General features: G+C 41.9%; 2 non-coding genes across 2 annotated transcripts; both read left to right on the top strand.

Moving 5' to 3' along the window:
• The first annotated feature begins 12406 nt into the window (after nucleotides 1–12406).
• On the top strand, nucleotides 12407–12562 carry LOC129890857 (5.8S ribosomal RNA). Its single transcript, XR_008767053.1, has one exon. It is a non-coding gene; the product is annotated as a 5.8S ribosomal RNA (ribosomal RNA).
• Nucleotides 12563–16284: 3722 nt separating this feature from the next.
• Nucleotides 16285–16440, top strand: LOC129890858 (5.8S ribosomal RNA). The gene has a single exon (XR_008767054.1). It is a non-coding gene; the product is annotated as a 5.8S ribosomal RNA (ribosomal RNA).
• Nucleotides 16441–16717: the final 277 nt, after the last annotated feature.

The following is a 16717-nucleotide window of genomic DNA, read 5'->3' as shown; positions in this document are numbered from 1 at the left end:
AAGTACCCTCTAGATGTCACTATGGATCATATCAAACGAAGCCTCAGGAATCATAGACATGAAAATGCTAAACAACTTATGGAATCAAAGGTATTCATCATTATAGTCTTTAGGGATAGGAGCTTATACATCCTATTATTATTCAACATATAGAAGACTCGAGGGTAGTAGCTCAACTACTTTAAGAGTTTTCACATTCAGACGTGAATAAGAGTCATGGATCATGTCCAGAACCTATGAATGGAATTAGCCCCAAATTTCATATCACACAGCACTTATCTCTAAGGAACGCGAAAAGAAAAGAAGGGATAGGCTTTACATACTGACTACTTTCCAACGTATAGAAGACTTGAGAGGTAATAACTCAAATATTGTAGAGTTCTAATATCAAGAAGTAAATAAAGATTGTGAATTACACTCGGCATTTATGAATAGAATTACCCTCAAGCTCATATCATTCATCACTTATGTCAAAGACATACCAAAAGAAAAAAAGGGATAGCTTTACATACTTACTACTTTCTATCATACCGAAGACTAGAGAGGCAATAACTCAATTATCGTAGGAGTTCTAACATCAAGAAGTGGATAAGAGTCATGAATCATACTCGGATCTTTATGAATAGAATTACCCCCACAGCTCGTATCATATATTACTTATGTCTAATACATGCCAAGAGAAAAGAAAGATAGCTTTACATACCTTTTTCTAGATCACCCGCAACCAAGCTTGCTTCATTACTCCTTAACCTATTTAACACGAAGGTAACATTATTATTAATAACCTTCGACTTTTCATCTTCTAAACCTATAACTAATTATCCATAGGAATTACTTCCTTGTTCACACTTCTCGACTAGTATGTCGATTAGTTAAGAAGTAAGCAGAAATCGGGCAGCATTTCCCCTATAACTTGCCCTATCCAAACTTCCAATTAACCTCCAATTAGCGCAGCCATACCAAAACAATAACCACTATCCATATTCACTACAACTACTACAACACTATTTAATACGAGTTCCAAACAGTTCGCTCAAAACCACGACCTTAAAATATGATTTTCGGTCTTTATTTCATAAAATCACAACCACACAGAAAGGAGCACAATATGGATGCACATGGTATCACTTATACCCATTTTTAACCACGTTTCCAGCCCTTCAATATATACAAACCACCTTCTAATATAACACCACAATAACGACAACACTAACCAAACTTTAATTCGCTAGAATAACTTCAAAATAACCTCTACACGATTTCCAACACCCTTCAACAGTAACATGTATAGTTTCATGTTTCCAATCCATATTTACACATCCATAATATGTTTAAACCCTTCCTCAAATGTGTGAAGAGGGAATCAAACCGTACCTTAGCAAACGAGCTTCCAAAACTTGTCGAAAGTTGTAGGTTCACGTTGACCTTCTTGCTGCCCCAATAATTAGTTTACGTTATTAAAAACCATTACTTAATCAAAGAATACCTTAGATAATTAATTTATGGATCAAAATTAGAGGGCTTACCTTGCTATACCTAGGTTGTAGCTCTCCTCTCTTCTTTCTCTCAATTTTTCTCCAAGAATTCTAATTGTAAAAGATGAAGGAATGACTCCTTAGTCATTATTGAAATATATATATCCTTCCGTAGAGAGTGACATGTGTAAGCCCCTAAGGATGACATGTGTCCAGCCCTTAGGTGTCCACCTCACCCCATGCACCCACTCAGGTGCTGCTATATAGTGGGGTGGGGTCCACCCTAGAAGGTGCATTACCTACTTACTCCAAGTAGGTGCATCACCTACTTTAAGTAGGTGCATCACCTACTTTTCCATTTCCATAGGTTCGTAATCTCGACTTACTTTAAGAACCTATGTAATATTCGCTACTTAAGCTTAATATGTACTCCAAGAGCTTAATTATGTAAGATATCCAAGTCGATAGCTTACGCAAGTAGATCGACTACCACGACTCATTACATGGCCTCCAACTCCTTTAAAACCCTTCCAAACCTATTTCCAACCATCATTACTCACATAGAGCTAGCTTATGCAAAATTTGGGACGGCCTCATCCTCCCTTCCTTAGAATTATTTGATAGAATCATGGATAACATGGATCACATGGTAGCTTTAGAGAAGCTAAATAGATGTTCCTATGTATCAAAAGTGCGGGGTATAACAGAAACAAAGTCGGAGAAGTTCTAAGGCTCAATGGCACCAAAATTGTATAGGACTAAGGCAACACTAGTCTAAACCTAGACTAAGGCCAAACATGCTTTACAAACATATAACCACAAGCACAACATACGTCACAAGGCATGGATGATCAATAATAACAGAAGTCATGCTTAAGTAGTCCCAATAATTTCCCGAAGTAATGCCTAGGACATAAATTTTAGGAATTTAGCATGCTCAACACCCCAACCCTTCGAAATCATACAATTCAATATACAATTGCCTAAATATTCTCAATCTCGTGAGGGAAAAAATCACAGATTACCTGTAGGCTGACCGCGCGCGCTTCAACTCACAAAACCAAAGCTTTTTCCTTCTGAATGGCCTTCGAATACTGCCATACAATCAATAATAGAATCACAATATTAATACAATCATTATGATACTAAAATTAACAAATTCGCAAATGGGCTAATTTTGGAGTAAAAAATCAAAAATTGTGGGATCCGCTCCGTAACTCACATAATTGACTCTGATAATAGGCTCCAACTACTACCCAGCTCATGTTCCAAAAGGGAACACAATTCACACCCCAAAATAGACTCAAACCATTTATGTATTCATGGTCAACTATAGCACAAAAATAGTAGAAATGCAGGAAAAAAAAGGATAATTACCTCAAAGGAAGACTCAACTCCTAATTATGAACACACCACTAGGTTTCCTTTGAAAATCTACATAATTTAGTCTCTTGAATTGCCCAAGAATTGAAGGAGAAAGCGAAGTTTGAAGTTGGAGCAAAATTCTGGAATTTTTGGAATGAAGGGGCCTCAAGTGTCACAAAATCAAACATCCGCTAGTCTCAAGCGACCTCCTCAAAGAGGCGGGCATCACTTTAGCGACACCTGCCCAAGAGGGTTGGTCACTCTAAAGAGCTCCTAGACACTTTAATGGCACTCCTTTAGTGACTAGGAGTCGCTTTAGCGATGGCACCAGACCCAACTGGTGCAAAAATGAGCTTAGCATGCCAATTCCTCCGATGGGGTGCTTGAGATTCATTTGGAACCCCATGCGTGCAAATGAGATATACTACCCCACCAAATTCGACATTCTGGACTCAATGGCACATTCAAAATTTATATATGAGGTTATTTTAATTAAAAATGGGTCCCACACACAAGTGCTATTTTAAGCCTATTTCCATAATGGGCCTCGAGATTAGGTCGGAAGCCACAAAAGTGAATAAAGGGTCATTCTAGACCAAACTTGATATTCTAGAGCTAACCTGTGCTGTTAGAATTTTCATCCGAGTGTATTTTTCGAGAATGTTGACCAAATTTAACCATAGGCCATGTTTCAAAGGCAAAATTGTTAATTGGCCTAAAACTCATACTGATTGCCTCGGTGCTCATACCGATCATGCTACTAGCCTAATTTGTCTATTTCAGAGCTGATGGAACTGCTAAAATTTTGTTCTAAGGTTGTTTTCCTGAAGTTATTATTGAAGTCAACTTTTCAAGTTATAAAAGCTCCAAATCAGGAAAATGGTCCTAAAACCCACACGAATGACCAGGCAGTAGAACTGTCAGTGCTTACAAGTGATAAATGACTTGGGGTCACTACACCAACGATCTAAATGACAAAATGAATACTTTAATTCAAAAATGACCTGAAGAGTCATTATAACATCCACTACTAAAAGAACTTTCATCTGCGAAAGTAATAGTTACGAAGTACCTGAAGGCTCAAATAAGCCAGGGAACTTTGCTCGTATCTAATGCTCTGTCTCCTAGGTAGCCTCCACGACTAGATGATACCTCCAACGGACCTTAACTATAAGAATGGCTCTTGATCACAACTGCCTGACATCTCTAGCCCAAATAGCAACTGGCTCCTCAATATAGCTCAAACGATTATTCAATTCAACCGCATCATATTGAATTACATGGGACTCATCTAGAATATACCGACATAGCATCGAAATATGAAAGACCGGGTAAATAGCAGAAAAGGATGTAGGCAAAGATAACTCATATGCAACCTCATCAACCTGAAGGCCACTTGAATACTGGAGTGGTAGCTGTTGTACTATGCAAACTCTGCCAAGGGCAAAAACAGGTCCCACTGGCCCCTAAAATCTGTAATACAAGCCTGCAACATATCCTCGAGAACCTGAATCATGTGCTCTAATTGGCCATCATTCTTTGGGTGGAAACCTGTGCTATGGTCAATAAGGTACCCAACTCCTCTTGAAAAGTTCTCCTAAAGCTAGATATGAATTATGAGCCCTAGTCTGAAATGATGGAAATTGGTACACTATGAAGGTGAACCACCTCCCAAATGTAGATACTGGCCAACCTCTCAGTATTGTAGGAAGTGTGATCGGGAAAGAAGTGTGATGACTTGGTCAATCGACTCATGATAACCCAAATACTATCAATACCACGGGAATTACAAGGCAACTTTATAATGAAATCCATGGTGATTCGCTCTCATTTCTACTTGAGAATAGGTAATCTCTGAAGCTCACTACTAGGCCTCAAATGCTCGGCCTTAACCTGCTGACAACTCTAACAACACAACACATAATATACAATGTCTCTCCTCACACTGCTCCACCAGTAATGATGCCTTAAGTCACGATACATCTTAGCGGTGCCCAGATTGATAGAATATCTAGAATCATGGGCCTCACTAAGGATTAGCTGAATCAAACCCCCACCTCTCAGAACATAGAGATGACCACCAAACCTCAAAACCCTATCTGAATCTAAAGTAGCCAGGCTGCGTCGCTTCCCCAAACCCGATCTCGAAGTGAAACTAACTCCTTATCCTCAAACTGAGGTTGGGAATCTGATCCAATTGAGCTGACTAAGCTCTCATATTAGCTGACACACACTGAGAGTTAGAGATGTCAAGTTGAATCATCTGGTTAGGTAAGGACTAGATGTCTAAATCTAGTGGTCGCTCCATAGTAGAAAGGAAGGCTAGACTATCCATACTCACCACTTTCCAGCTCAAGGCATCTTCTACTACATTTTTCTTACTCGAATAGTAGAGAATAAAGAGGTCATAGTCCTTTAAGAGCTCAATCTAGCAGCGCCACCTCAAATTAAGATCACTTTGGCTCATAATGTACTGAAGGCTCCTATGATTAGTGTAAATCTCACATTGAACTCTATAAAGATAGTGCCTCAAAATATTAAGTGCAAAAACTACCGCCGCCAACTCTATGTCATGAGTGGAGTAGTTGCGCTCGTACAGCTTAAGCTGCCTCGATGGATAAGTAATAACTCAGCCATGCTGCATCAGTACATAGCCTAAACCAATGCCTAATGCATCACAAAACACAGTGAACCCCTCACCGTCAACTGAAGAGTCAGTATAGGAGCGGTGGTAAGCAACTCCTTGAGCCTCAAAAAGCTAATCTCACACTCCTTCGACCACACAAATAGAACATCCTGGCAAATTAACCGAGTTAGAGGTGCTGCCATAATTGAAAACCCCACAACAAAGCACTTGTAGTACCCTACCAATCTGACGAAGCTACGAATCTCAGTTATAAAGGTGGGCCTGTCCCAATCACGAATATCCTTAATCTTCACTAGATATACCATATTGCCATCCTTGGACACCACGTACCCTAAGAATGCCAGGGACTCAAGCTAAAATTCACACTTTCAGAACTTGGTATAAAGCCGCTTGTTTGTCAATGTCTGGAGCACTACTCTCAAATACTGCTCATGATCATCCCGGCTTCGCAAGTATACCTGAATATCATCAATGAAGACTATGATAAATGAGTCCAAGTACGACCTAAACACCCAAGTCATCAAGTTCATGAATGCAACAAGGGCGTTAGTCAATCCAAAAGACATCACTAGGAACTCATAGTGATCGTAATGAGTCCTACATGTGGTCTTAGGGACGTCCATTGCCCTAATCCTCAACAAGTAGTAGTTGGATCTGAAATCAATCTTAGAAACCACTATGGCACCCTGAAGCTGGTCGAATAGGTCATTGATCCTAGGCATGTGGTAATGGTTCTTCAATGTTACCTTGTTTAAATGCCTGTAATCGATACATATCCACATTGTACCATCCTTTTTCTTAAAGAACAAGACTGGGGCACCCCAAGGTAATACACTAGGCCAAATAAATCCTTTATTGAAGATATCCTGAAGTTGAAAACTGTGCACCTTGAACTTTATAGGGGCCATATGGTATGGTGGGATGGAAATAGGATGGCTACCCAGCTCTACATCGATGGCGAAGTTAAAATCACAGTCAGGAGGAAGTCCAGATAGATTAACAGGAAATACATCTGCAAACTTTTAGACTGTACGTACTGAATCAACTGTAAGGATTCCCTACTCACATCTCTAACACAATCCAAGTATGCTAAACACCCACTAGCCATTAGCCTCTAAGCTCGAATAAAAGAAATCAACCCAATCAGCGTGTGACTATAAGAGCACTACCACACCACTATTGGAATACCAGGCATGGCTAAAGTAACGGTCTTGGCATAGAAATTCAAGACTGCATGGTTAGGAGATATCAATTCCATGCCCATAATCAAATCAAAATCTACCATATCAAGAAAAATGAGATTAACTCCCCTGAATAGTCACCACGCAGGATCTAAAGACTTGATCCACTACTAAAGAATCACCTATCAGGGTCAAAATATGAAATATCTCAACTAAGGGCTCCTGGTTCATACTCAATCAAGTGGCATAATTTATAGATATATAAGAATATATGTAGCCGAGATCAAATAAAGTTGATGTGGGCTGATGGCATAATAAAATCATACCTATGATCACATCGTCTGAGGGCTCAGCCTTTACTCTAGCTGGAGCTGCATAAAAATGGGCGTGGGCCCCTCTACCTTGCGCATCGACTCCTCTTGACCTGCCTCTCCATGCACCTTGATGACCACCCCTTTGGTCCTGACCCTAGCCTCCGCCTCTAACCAGAGGTATTGGAACAGTCTAGCTTCTTATGGATCTGGTAAGGCTAGCCTACGGTGCTGGCACTTATAGGACCAGTGATCTAGCTCCCTGTACTCATAGCACCCTGAGACTGTCGGATAAAAGTTGGAGATCGGCACTAGAGCTACCCTAATAGTACTGGTAACCCTCTGACATCTTAAAAGAGGTTTGGAAGGGGCAACTGGACTGACCCTGATATAATCTCTAGCGAGATCTTTCATAGGACTCCCGGGGTCTAAAATGGCGCTCACCTTGACCATCATCCTATCTAGCTCTCTTACTGCTACCCCGTTGGGCCTCGCAATAGAGCTTCTCAAGTATATAGGCATGGTTTACAACCTCAAAAAATAAGTAGCCCAGTGAGATTAAGGACTGAGTCTCAATTCGCAGCTGGAGTCTCAATCCTCTGATGAAGCACCAAACTCTCCCATCTTCTATAGGTCAGATCATGGTGGTATGTTTGGAGAACTCATGGAATCGGGCCTAGTACTCTGATATAATCATGGAGCCCTACTCCAATTGGAAAAACTGATCTCAAAGCTGATCTCTGACGCTCCTGGGAATAAACCGAGGTAAGAAGCCTCTGAAAACTCAGCCCACATCACAAGTAGAGACCCAACTACCCTAGTCTCCAAAAATGTACGCCACCTTTATCGGGCGGGATCATCTAACTGATAAGTAGTGAAGTCGGCTCCTCCCAACTCCACTAGACCCAAGTTCTATAGCCGCTCACGATAAGTGAGTAGAAACTTGTGGGCATCCTCACCCACATCGTAAAAAAATGTCAGCGGTGATAGTCTAAGTAACACCCCAAGCATCTTCTACTCTCGAAGCGGCATAAAACCTTCCAAGTAATTTGGATGAGCGATGGGTGCAAGTGGCTGCTAAATAATTGGTGCGCCTGGCACAGGTTGGTCCTGTGGCATTGGAACAGATAGAGCTGGGGCCTTCTACATACCCCCAATGGCAGCCAAAATTTGGGAGAACATCACCTGTAAGTTTGATGCTGCGATTGGCTCGAGTTGTGGCCAGCCTGGTCTCGGGCCCCATTAGCTTTTGATGTACTGTAGCTACTGTTGGATCCACCTCTAGTTTCAGAGTCTGCTTTGAGTTCGAGCTGGATCTATAGCCCTGCCATAATCCCGAGGTCAGCCTCTACCTCCAGCGCACAAGTGAGCCATCATGTGAAAGAGTAGAACAAGTGAGATTTCCAAAAATCGATAAGACACACAATAGACAACAAGATAAAAAAGAGAAATATTGCTAAAGATATCTTGTTGCCTCCTGAAGATAAGTCACAGACGTCTCCGCACTGATCAACAGAACTCTACTAGACATTAGCTCTTTACAAGTGAGACCGGTGAACCTGGGCTCTGATACCAACTTGTCACGACCTAATTTGTCTGGTTAAGATGGCGCCTAATACGACCTATCAATAGGTAAGCCAACCCATATCCCAAAACTGTGAGTAATGGAATGTCAGGGTAAAGGACAAATAATTTAATCTAACCACAGTAATGAAATAATAAGAACATACATGAATGGGCAAAAGCAAAAAAAATATTTACAAATAAAAGATCCCTCCAAAACCTGGAAGTCACATATATAGAGCTACTACAAAAGAGTACAAGTCCTAAAAGTAGATCACAGAAATAGGGTTGTCTCGAAAAGCAAAATACATGCACAATATATATACAAAGAAAGATGGGTAAATTCAGAATACAATATGCTCACCCTCGGCTTCGATCTCGACCACAACTGGCTCGAATTAACATTGGTAGCTAGTACTCGAACCTATATCACGAAAACAAATATAGAGTGTAGTATGAGTCCTTAAATAATAGGTATCCAATAGGCATCATAGGCCAATTGAGCAAGATAAGAAAAAGTAAATTGAAATGCAATAATATAACCATAATTATAAACAGGGAAAGAAGTAAACGTAGGTATGTACATGAGCATCCTCAACAAATAAGAAAAAAAATCTAGCTAAATCCGCCGAGCTCCCATTAACTCGAACGGTATGTTTGTCAAGTATAAAATAACAACCTAAACGGACTCCCATAAGCCCAACATGAGCAAGGATAGTAGAAGTAAAATGAAAAAAGCCAATAGTGTTCCAATAATACCACCAATTTCCCAAACTTGAACCGAACCGTCCTAAAAGCCTGAAGCTTTAACCTGAAGCTTGGAGTAGATAAAGACTTGAATCGAAGATTCAATAAGGAATCTAGAATTGAACCACATGTATGCTGGACCACGAACTTTAATCGGGTAACTATAGCTAATGAGTCGACACGAGTAAGATGAACCAAAGAATTGAACTAGGTAACTGTAGCCAAGGGTCCAACACAAGTAAGCTAGACCAAAGACTTTAATCGGGTAATTATAGCTAAGGATCCAAACACAAGTAAGATGGACCACAGTCTTCAACTGGATAACTGTAGTTAATAGATTGAATCAAATTAGAATCAGCGACCCACTGAGCATCATGGGGTGTATCCCCAAATTGAATTCCATCAATACATCGCTCTAGCCTGAACCATAAACAAGCAGAATTGTCGAGAAGACTTCCAGAATTAAGAACCAAGTGATACAAGACCTATAAGAGAATAAGGCATTGTGGAGGTAAGATCATAAGCTATGTTACTACCTAGATAAAGCTCAGGCTATTAGACTCAAGTATGCTATATCAGTCTATAGGGAACTAACTATCTGAAATAACATCGGAGAAGTTCAAAGGACCAACAATACCAAATTCACGCAAGTCTAAGGCAACACTAGTCTAAACCAAGACTAAGTCCAAATATTCTTTCCAAACATATAACCACAAGCACAACGCACGTCACTAGGCATGGATGATCAATAATAACAAGAGTTATGCTTAAGCAGTCCAACAATTTCCCAAAGTAATGCCTAGGACATGAATTTTAGAAATTTATCATGCTCGACACCCCGACCCCTCTAATTCATATATTTTAATCTAAAATTACCTAAACATCCTCAGTCTCACGAAGGGAAAAATCGTAGACTACCTATAGGCCGACCGTGTGCGCTTCAACTCTTAGAACTAGAGCTTTTCCCTTCTAAAAGGCATCCAAATGCTTCCATGCTATCAATAATAGAACCACAATATTAATACGATCCTTATGACACTAAAATTAACCAATTCAAAGATGGGCTAATTTATGAGTCAAAAAGTGAGAATTATGGGACCTGCTCCAGAAATCACATAATTGACTCTGAGAATAGTCTCCAACTACTACCCCCATCTCATGTTCCAAACGAGAATACAATTCACACCCCAAATTAGACTCAAACCATTCATGCATTTATGATAAACTATATATCCCAAGAACACTAAAGACGAAGAAAAAAGAAGAATTACCTTAAAAGAAGCCTCAACTGCTAATTCTAAACATACCACTGGGTTCCTCTTGAAATTCTACACAATGTAGCCTCTTGAATCACCCAAATTGCCTAAGAATTGAAGAAGAAAATAAAGCTTGAAGTTGGAGAGAATCTAGAATTTTTGGACTTACGGGCCTCAAGTTTCGCAAAAGCGAACATCCGCTAGTCGCTTATGCTACCCCCTCAAAGAGGTGGGCATCTCTTTGGCGACACCAGAGAGGGATCTTAAGAAATGGCTACCACATCCAAGGAAGGTAGCAGGCACGCAAATTACCCAATCCTAACATGAGGAGGTAGTGACAATAAATAACAATACCGGGCTCTATGAATCTGGTAATTGGAATGAGTACAATCTAAATCCCTTAATGAGGATCCATTAAAGGGCAAGTCTGGTGCTAGCAGCCATGGTAATTCCAGCTCCAATAGCATATATTTAAGTTGTTGCCAATAAAAAGCTTGTAGTTGGACTTTGGGATGGGCCGACCGATCCGCTCTAGGTGTGCACCGGTCGTCTTGTGCCTTCTGTCGGCGATGCACTTCTAGCCTTAATTGGCCGGGTCGTGCCTCCGGTGCTATTACTTTGAAGAAATTAGAGTTCTCAAAGCAAGCCTACACTCTGTATACATTAGCATGGGATAACATTATAGGATTTCAGTCCTATTATGTTGGCCTTCGGGATCGGACTGATGATTAACAAGGACAGTCGGGGGCATTCATATTTCATAGTCAGAGGTGAAATTTTTTGATTTATGAAAGACGAACAACTGCGAAAGCATTTGCCAAGGATGTTTTCATTAATCAAGAACAAAAGTTGGGGGTTCGAAGATGATCAGATACCGTCCTAGTCTCAACCATAAATGATGCCGACTAGGGATTGGCGGATGTTGCTTTTAGGACTCCGCCGACACCTTATGAGAAATCAAATTTTTTGGGTTCTGGGGGGAGTATGGTCGCAAGGCTGAAACTTAAAGGAATTGACGGAAAGGCACCACCAGGAGTGGAGCCTGCGGCTTAATTTGACTCAACACAGGGAAACTTACCAGGTCCAGACATAGTAAGGATTGACAGACTGAGAGCTCTTTCTTGATTCTATGGGTAGTGGTGCATGGCCGTTCTTATTTGGTGGAGCGATTTGTTTGGTTAATTCCGTTAACGAATGAGACCTCATCTTGCTAACTAGCTATGCAGAGGTATCCCTTCGCGGCCAGCTTCTTAGAAGGACTACGGCCTTTTAGGCTGCAGAAGTTTGAGGCAATAACAGGTCTGTGATTCCCTTAGTCCTGGGTAATTTTTGAAATTTCATCATGATGGGGATAGATCATTGCAATTGTTGGTCTTCAACGAGGAATTCCTAGTAAGCGTGAGTCATTAGCTTGCATTGACTACATCCCTGCCCTTTGTACACACCGCCCGTCGCTTCTACCGATTGAATGATTCGGTGAAATGTTCAGATCGCGGCGACGTGGGTGGTTTGCTGCCCGCGACATCGCAAGAAGTCCATTGAACCTTATCATTTAGAGGAAGGAAAAGTCGTAACAAGGTTTTTGTAGGTGAACCGGCGGAAGGATCATTGTCAAAACCTATAGGGCAGACGACCCACGAACACGTTCAAAACACCATGGGAGGCGCGCGTGGGGGGTGATTTAGAACCCCCTCCGCGCGTATCCCTCCCGTCCCCGACGGCGTGCTTGCGCACTCATTTTTTTGGGCGACTAACAAAGCCCAACGCAGAAAGCGCCAAGGAATACTGAACTGAGGGCTTGCCCCCTGCAACCCATCTGCGGAGCACGCGGGGGGACGTGTACTTCTTTCGAAACCAAAATGACTCTCGGCAATGGATATCTCGACTCTCGCATCGATGAAAAACGTAGCGAAATGCGATAGTTGGTGTGAATTGCAGAATCCCGTGAACCATCAAGTCTTTGAATGCAAGTTGCGCCCGAAGCCATTAGGCTAAGGGCACGTCTGCCTGGGCGTCATGCATCGCGTCGCCCCCTGCACACCTTAGGGCGTCGTGGGGCAGATATTTGCCTCCCCTGCACCTTCAGCCTGCAGCTGGCCTAAATACGAGTCCACATCGACGGACATCGCGGCAAGTGGTGGTTGGAATCTCAACTTTTTTTTCTGCCGCGGCCACAACCTCAGGTCAGGCGGGATTACCCGCTGAGTTTAAGCATATCAATAAGCGGAGGAAAAGAAACTTACAAGGATTCCCCTAGTAACTGGCTCGAATTAACATTGGTAGCTAGTACTCGAACCTATATCACGAAAACAAATATAGAGTGTAGTATGAGTCCTTAAATAATAGGTATCCAATAGGCATCATAGGCCAATTGAGCAAGATAAGAAAAAGTAAATTGAAATGCAATAATATAACCATAATCATAAACAGGGAAAGAAGTAAACGTAGGTATGTACATGAGCATCCTCAACAAATAAGAAAAAAAATCTAGCTAAATCCGCCGAGCTCCCATTAACTCGAACGGTATGTTTGTGCATAAGTATAAAATAACAACCGAAACGGACTCCCATAAGCCCAACATGAGCAAGGATAGTAGAAGTAAAATGAAAAAAGCCAATAGTGTTCCAATAATACCACCAATTTCCCAAACTTGAACCGAACCTTCCTAAAAGCCTGAAGCTTTAACCTGAAGCTTGGAGTAGATAAAGACTTGAATCGAAGATTCAATAAGGAATCTAGAATTGAACCACGTGTATGCTGGACCATGAACTTTAATCGGGTAACTATAGCTAATGAGTCGACACGAGTAAGATGGACCAAAGAATTGAACTAGGTAACTGTAGCCAAGGGTCCAACACAAGTAAGCTAGACCAAAGACTTTAATCGGGTAACTATAGCTAAGGATCCAAACACAAGTAAGATGGACCACAGTCTTTAACTGGATAACTGTAGTTAATAGATTGAATCAAATTAGAATCAGCGACCCACTGAGCATCATGGGGTGTATCCCCAAATTGAATTCCATCAATACATCGCTCTAGCCTGAACCATAAACAAGCAGAATTGTCGAGAAGACTTCCAGAATTAAGAACCAAGTGATACAAGACCTATAAGAGAATAAGGCATTGTGGAGGTAAGATCATAAGCTATGTTACTACCTAGATAAAGCTCAGGCTATTAGACTCAAGTATGCTATATCAGTCTATAGGGAACTAACCATCTGAAATAACTTCGGAGAAGTTCAAAGGACCAATAATACCAAATTCACGCAAGTCTAAGGCAACACTAGTCTAAACCAAGACTAAGTCCAAATATTCTTTCCAAACATATAACCACAAGCACAACGCACGTCACTAGGCATGGATGATCAATAATAACAAGAGTTATGCTTAAGCAGTCCAACAATTTCCCAAAGTAATGCCTAGGACATGAATTTTAGAAATTTATCATGCTCGACACCCCGACCCCTCTAATTCATATATTTTAATCTAAAATTACCTAAACATCCTCAGTCTCACGAAGGGAAAAATTGTAGACTATCTATAGACTGACCGTGCGCGCTTCAACTCATAGAACTAGAGCTTTTCCCTTCTAAAAGGTATCCAAATGCTTCCATGCTATCAATAATAGAACCACAGTATTAATACGATCCTTATGACACTAAAATTAACCAATTCAAAGATGGGCTAATTTATGAGTCAAAAAGTGAGAATTATGGGACCTGCTCCAGAAATCACATAATTGACTCTGAGAATAGTCTCCAACTACTACCCCCATCTCATGTTCCAAACGAGAATACAATTCACACCCCAAATTAGACTCAAACCATTCATGCATTTATGATAAACTATATATCCCAAGAACACTAAAGACGAAGAAAAAAGAAGAATTACCTTAAAAGAAGCCTCAACTGCTAATTCTAAACATACCACTGGGTTCCTCTTGAAATTCTACACAATGTAGCCTCTTGAATCACCCAAATTGCCTAAGAATTGAAGGAGAAAATAAAGCTTGAAGTTGGAGAGAATCTAGAATTTTTGGACTTACGGGCCTCAAGTTTCGCAAAAGCGAACATCCGCTAGTCGCTTATGCTACCCCCTCAAAGAGGTGGGCATCTCTTTGGCGACACCAGAGAGGGAGCTTAAGAAATGGCTACCACATCCAAGGAAGGTAGCAGGCACGCAAATTACCCAATCCTAACATGAGAAGGTAGTGACAATAAATAACAATACCGGGCTCTATGAATCTGGTAATTGGAATGAGTATAATCTAAATCCCTTAATGAGGATCCATTAAAGGGCAAGTCTGGTGCTAGCAGCCATGGTAATTCCAGCTCCAATAGCATATATTTAAGTTGTTGCCAATAAAAAGCTTGTAGTTGGACTTTGGGATGGGCCGACCGATCCGCTCTAGGTGTGCACCGGTCGTCTTGTGCCTTCTGTCGGCGATGCACTCCTAGCCTTAATTGGCCGGGTCATGCCTCCGGTGCTGTTACTTTGAAGAAATTAGAGTTCTCAAAGCAAGCCTACACTCTGTATACATTAGCATGGGATAACATTATAGGATTTCAGTCCTATTATGTTGGCCTTCGGGATCGGACTGATGATTACCAAGGACATTCGGGGGCATTCATATTTCATAGTCAGAGGTGAAATTTTTTGATTTATGAAAGACGAACAACTGCGAAAGCATTTGCCAAGGATGTTTTCATTAATCAAGAACAAAAGTTGGGGGTTCGAAGATGATCAGATACCGTCCTAGTCTCAACCATAAATGATGCCGACTAGGGATTGGCGGATGTTGCTTTTAGGACTCCGCCGACACCTTATGAGAAATCAAAGTTTTTGGGTTCTGGGGGGAGTATGGTCGCAAGGCTGAAACTTAAAGGAATTGACAGAAAGGCACCACCAGGAGTGGAGCCTGCGGCTTAATTTGACTCAACACAGGGAAACTTACCAGGTCCAGACATAGTAAGGATTGACAGACTGAGAGCTCTTTCTTGATTCTATGGGTAGTGGTGCATGGCCGTTCTTATTTGGTGGAGCGATTTGTTTGGTTAATTCCGTTAACGAATGAGACCTCATCCTGCTAACTAGCTATGCAGAGGTATCCCTTCGCAGCCAGCTTCTTAGAAGGACTACGGCCTTTTAGGCTGCGGAAGTTTGAGGTAATAACAGGTCTGTGATTCCCTTAGTCCTGGGTAATTTTTGAAATTTCATCATGACGAGGATAGATCATTGCAATTGTTGGTCTTCAACGAGGAATTCCTAGTAAGCGTGAGTCATTAGCTTGCATTGACTACATCCCTGCCCTTTGTACACACCGCCCGTCGCTTCTACCGATTATATGATTCGGTGAAATGTTCAGATCGCGGCGACGTAGGTGGTTTGCTGCCCGCGACATCGCAAGAAGTCCATTGAACCTTATCATTTAGAGGAAGGAAAAGTCGTAACAAGGTTTCTGTAGGTGAACCGGCGGAAGGATCATTGTCAAAACCTATAGGGCAGACGACCCACGAACACGTTCAAAACACCGTGGGAGGCGCGCGTGGGGGGTGCTTTAGAACCCCCTCCGCGCGTATCCCTCCCGTCCCCGACGGCGTGCTTGCGCACTCATTTTTTTGGGCGACTAACAAACCCCAACGCAGAAAGCGCCAAGGAATACTGAACTGAGGGCTTGCCCCCTGCACCCCATCTGCGGAGCACGCGGGGGGACGTGTGCTTCTTTCGAAACCAAAATGACTCTCGGCAATGGATATCTCGGCTCTCGCATCGATGAAAAACATAGCGAAATGCGATAGTTGGTGTGAATTGCAGAATCCCGTGAACCATCAGGTCTTTGAATGCAAGTTGCGCCCGAAGCCATTAGGCTAAGGGCACGTCTGCCTGGGCGTCACGCATCGCGTCGCCCCCTGCACACCTTAGGGCATCGTGGGGCAGATATTTGCCTCCCGTGCACCTTCAGCCCGCAGCTGGCCCAAATACTAGTCCACATCGACGGACATCGCGGCAAGTGGTGGTTGGAATCTCAACTCTTTTTTCTGCCGCAGCCACAACCTCAGGTCAGGCGGGATTACCCGTTGAGTTTAAGCATATCAATAAGCGGAGGAAAAGAAACTTACAAGGATTCCCCTAGTAACGGCGAGCGAACTGGGAATAACCCAACCTTAGAA

This window comes from Solanum dulcamara, chromosome 5, assembly GCF_947179165.1.
Source record: "Solanum dulcamara chromosome 5, daSolDulc1.2, whole genome shotgun sequence".
Taxonomy (NCBI): Eukaryota; Viridiplantae; Streptophyta; class Magnoliopsida; order Solanales; family Solanaceae; genus Solanum; species Solanum dulcamara.
Note: the sequence above shows the minus strand (reverse complement) of the source record. Positions and strands in the feature narration are given on the sequence as shown.